The sequence below is a fragment of the Anopheles stephensi genome, chromosome X (assembly GCF_013141755.1).
Source record: "Anopheles stephensi strain Indian chromosome X, UCI_ANSTEP_V1.0, whole genome shotgun sequence".
NCBI lineage: Eukaryota > Metazoa > Arthropoda > Insecta > Diptera > Culicidae > Anopheles > Anopheles stephensi.
This window is the reverse complement of record NC_050201.1, coordinates 21868744-21873879: the sequence shown is the minus strand read 5'-3', so window position 1 is coordinate 21873879 and position 5136 is coordinate 21868744. Positions and strand designations below refer to the sequence as shown.

At 39.0% G+C, this 5136-nt stretch overlaps 1 long non-coding RNA gene across 1 annotated transcript; it reads left to right on the top strand.

Annotated features, from left to right (window-relative positions):
* The first annotated feature begins 893 nt into the window (after positions 1-893).
* On the top strand, positions 894-4062 carry LOC118514614. The gene is made up of 4 exons (XR_004906683.1): positions 894-908; positions 2466-2887; positions 2990-3072; positions 3623-4062. It is a non-coding gene; the product is annotated as an uncharacterized LOC118514614 (long non-coding RNA).
* The last annotated feature ends 1074 nt before the right edge of the window (positions 4063-5136 follow it).

Here is a 5136-nt window from a genome sequence, read left to right as displayed (position 1 = left end):
TCGGCCACCGGACCGCCCCAAATACACCCACACTTATATTATTTATTCCTTTGCTACACAGTATTATTAATAATTGATAACATATTAATGGTGGTGGAATTGGTGGCAATAAAATTATTATGGTAATTAAAACCTAGTACACAGTTGGAAGACAGTAGAGATGCATGAGGATCAACAATCCAACTAAGTTGAAATGAGCACCATTCTTCAATTAGCAACAGACGTTGACGACATGGAATAATGTCCTTATACACGAATCGCCAGGGAACAAATCCTTTTCAGAAAGGAAAAGAATTAAAAAATGAGTAAGGCATAGGTTCTGAAGCATGTATAATGTGCTTGTAATTACATTTTATTTAACCCATATACTCAGCTTCTTTTTCAACAGGTGCAATTTAGGAATACGATTTTACCCAGTCTGCGTTACACAATGCTCATCGTTTCCTACGGCTAGAAGGAGATGTGTATCGAACTCCGGTAGCCGGAAAATTGTCTGTGTCTCACTCAACATCGGACGGCAAGTCGAGAGAATCAGTTTCATCATAATGTTTTAATAAATACAAATTTAACAGCACAGGTAACTTAAAAGCAAAACTCAGAAATCGAACTGCTTCCACATTTTTTTTTTTTGCTTTCTCCCTGTACGATGGATCGCGACAACCATAACCTTTTTTCCGGGGGCCCACACCGGAAAATAAGGAAACTGGGCCGAAATTTATTAAAGCTATTTTACCGATGTCGAACATAAGGGAAAGTTTACCATCTATTTAATGTTGTACAGTATCAACACTTTTACTAACCGCGTATTCTGTATCCAATTTAATTATATTTCCATGTATACCACATCTTTTATCGATCCTTTGGAAGCACACGAGCTCAATCAGGACGCTTTTCTATCACGGAAAAAGGTAAGCACATCATCAACTATTAGCATGAGCTTCTAGCATTTCAATCCATAACGACTAATATGACCCGGTAGCAACAATATTCAAATGACAGCAATATGCAACCCAGTACCGTACGCTACACAAATCACTGAATAAGTCATCAGTTGGCTGATGAATTCTGAGAAACGTTTTAACCCTAACCCAACAAAAACTGCAACCTTCTCCTGTAGTTTAAAATATCAACAATCAGTTGTCTATGGTGCATACAGCGGAAAACTTAAACTTAGTTGTAACTCGTTTTGAAGAAAATAGTGCACTAAACATCATCGTATCTAACCATGCGATTGAATTTCTTGGAATGTAAAATAGTCTTCTTTTACATGTAATGCAGTTGCGATTTGCGCAATATTATATTTGCTCCTGGAGCGGTCCGGTTGCCGAGGCGTCTGCGGCGCCGGTCTTCGCACGGCAGGACCGGGGTTCAAATCCCATTCGGACCGCCTCCCCGTACGCAGCGCTGACTACTTTTCTACGGGTAAAATCAAGTCACAGAAAGCCAGAATGGCAGGCCCAGACCTTTCAAGATTGTAGTGCCATCGAAGAAGAAGAAGAAGTATATTTGCTCCTTCTTGCACTCGCATTAGCCGTGACCTGGAGAACTGGATGGAATGGTGCCAGCTCGGTCCTATCATCATCTGGATGAGAGTGTAAGATGTCTATTGACAAGTGCACATTATATAGAACAAAGGCTCTCACCTATCATGCAAATGATAGTGTGAGAAGCCGATCGATGAATGCATATGGTCTCCAGGTCACGGCCGATGCGCTTCCGCCTGCCGTTACGTTAGCTAACCACAGCAAGATACTCGGCCCAACGAACGGGGAACGATCTGTACAGAATTCGTAACCGTTCCTGTCATCGTATTAAAGACCAGCGCCACCGTAACCAGCTATACTTTTTTTTTTATTCATGAAGAACGGCCTGGTCGTATTGCTAAACCAGCTATACTAATTGGATGCAAAAATAATATTCTGGAATATTTTAAATTTAAACTATATTTTTATTACTGTAATTTAAAAAAAGCTACAATAGCTTTAAAAAACAAAATAATCCTTCAAAGCGTTTGCTTCTAGCCATGGTTCAATAATTATCCACATTGCAATTGCATTTTATGTAACAGACGATTATTAAGCATTATTTCACAATCAGAGAAATGGTTAGATGCGATGAAAATTAATGTACTGTTTCCTACAAATCGAGTTTCAGTTAAATGTCTTTTTCCCCTTCCATGCTACTTGTGCATCTGATTATTGGTTTTTTAGACAATGCAAAACATTATAACGTTGCTGTTTTTGTTCGGTTAGGGCTAAGACGTTTCTAATCATTCATCAGCTAACCGAAAACTTATTGTGTGATAAGCGTAGCTTACGGCACCGTGTTGCGGAAGCTATCGTTTGAATTTTGTGTTTTCTGGGTTTTGTTGGCTCATTCTTCGGGAGTTTTTGTGCAAAGCATCATCATCACTTACTAAATACGTCCTTTTCTCTTTTTAACTTTACTTCCATGCACCCATCGAGTTTCTTGCGTTTTGGAGCACATGTGGACACAAACCATCACAAGCGGCAAATAAAGGTATATCCAAAAATCCTACCAACTATAACTGCCATCTCAAACCCCACTACATACATTCTTTTTCCTTTTTTTCTTCTTTTTTACATTAAATGCACTCAACTTTCATTTCATGGGCTCACTGCGATGGCAATGCGTGAGGGCAAGCCTGGATTAAGTCAACTCGAGGAGGGGTTTACTGGGCAAACAATCGATCGTAACTCTTGTATCGAGTGATTGTGATCGATGAATCCCACATTTATCGTGGATGGTTGGTTGATCCAGGTTGTATTATGAAGATATCCCTCCTATCCCTAGCTATCCTCGCTCGTTTTTATGGACACTCGAATAATCTTTCAGGAGAATATGCATTTGAGTTATCATCAACAAAGTAAGACTTGAAATATTAAAATAGAAAATTGTGAATTGTAAATTGTAAATTGTAGCTAATCCTACCACATCAATTAAACTATATATTTCACATTATTTACAGAATACGGAATGGACGGGATGGACGCTTAAGGCAACCAGAATTATTTGCATGTTTAAGCAAATGGATGGATTTGTAACTTAGAAGTGAGTATGTAACATCTAACTATTTATTAACGGGACGGTGATATTTAGTTGGACCAACAAACACGTAATTTAGAAATAATCCTGATGTTTTGAATTTATTATGAACGGATATTGTGCAAGGCTTACTCTTTAAACAAAAACTTAAAAATGACTTAATCTAATAATAAACATCAAATTAACATCAACAAAATTAAATCTTAATTCTTACCTTACTTAACTACTGCGGGACCTACGCTAATGGCAACTAGACTTATTTACAAACTTAATTCTATGAACATTACCACTATGATTTAATTTTAACTTTATCCATTCTTTTACCTGTGTATCTGTACAATTACCACCTAATTCCTTAATAACGAACAAAATATTTTTTAAGTGGCAAAACGGTTTTTTCCGTTTTCCCCCTTCCTGTCCAAGAAAACTTTAATAAAAGATTAGGGTCTAAAATCAAATTTAATGTATCACTAGCACGCTGTTTTTCGTTGGTGTCTGTTGCTATATTCAGTTTTACCCACTTTATGAATTCTTCTCTTTCTTTTACATCTTCCAGCTTAGCTTCCAGGAAAAGAAGTTCTTCTACACTTTCCACAGAGCGGAATCGTCCCGGTTTGTTAGGCTGGCTAGTGTAAGCTAGTGGTTGCTTCTTGCCCATGAATTCTTCCAGCAATCCGGCTATATATTCTACTCTGCCACTGAGCTGCCGAATTTCCTGTGTAATTATGTCCTGCCGGACCTGGACGTTCGCAAGCATTCGACGCATGGATTGGAATTCCTGCGCCGAACCCGTCGCGGATGATGATACCGGCATATTGTTGTTGCAGTCGGAATTTTGCTTTGAATCCATCTAAAATTGAAAAAAGCGTTGTTAGGGACATTTTAACTTTCCACTGTGTTATTTAAAACAGTTTTTTCTTACCTTTTTGCGAAAATAATCTAAACACTCGTCACAAGACTATCCTGAACCAGAACTAAAGCAAAATGAAATGTTCACCATTCTACGAATTTGAATTTTGAAAGAAGAATAAATGTATGCGAAAGCAAAACAATATCACAACGGCATTCATAACGCGTATCGAGAGTGTTCACTAACACATACACATTATGTGGTCTCACCAATACCCTCATACATTTGGGCCACAAACGCTCACGCACATTACCCCATAAACCCGAATTCGAACGTCCTCAGAATGTCCTCAGTCCATGTAAAAACGTCAGTTAAACTTTCTTATAACCGTTTGGTCATAAAAAAAAATTTATTAAACCTAGAGATAATTTTACAACTCGACTTATCGTTTCGAACTCCTAATTACAACTGATTTATCATCGCCCAGCTTGTGCCCTACTGTCGGGAACCCACGATGGTTCCCACGGTTTGGCCACGTTGGCTCTCCACGTGCAGCGGTGTCCTTTTCTGGAGCTGTCTGCGCGTGGCCAGTGTCGCGTTGCTCGGCGTCTTCGTCGTCATCGCTTTGCTCGGTGCATTCTGCTGCGTTGCAGATTCTCGATGCTCGATGCCGTTCTGCGTTGTCGTCTTTTAGCCCATGCTGCGATGTCGTCTTCGATGCGAGATCAGCTTAACTCGGCTACGATGTCTTAACTCCTCCCCTCTTAAGTGACTTTGCCCTCAAAGTCTCGCTGCTGCGTGGAACGAGATAGGTCGGCTGACAAAGGTTTCGAGTTGTTTCGCTTGAGTCATGTCTATTTTTACTGTAGTTCTCTTGAATTGGAAGAATAGAAATATTATACATGCGCATATGCATATTAACGCAAATGTTCCTCCAAATATGTTAAATTTCCATCTCAAGGAGTCGTTTTGTAGGTTGATACTTTTTAGCTTTTCTCTGTGTTCTATTGTGAGGTTTTGTATCAGTTGAAGAGGCGGTCTATGTTTGATTTCGCCTTTGTCAATGTTAATTCCTGTTGTTGACTTAAATGGTTTACCAGGAATGGTGACTTCATTGTTTGAATAAATTTCTCCATTAATGATGATGTTACAATTTTCGAATTGTATGACGTAGGAACCGTTCAGTACTTGGTTCATTTTGCTGCAGTTTGATGCGATTT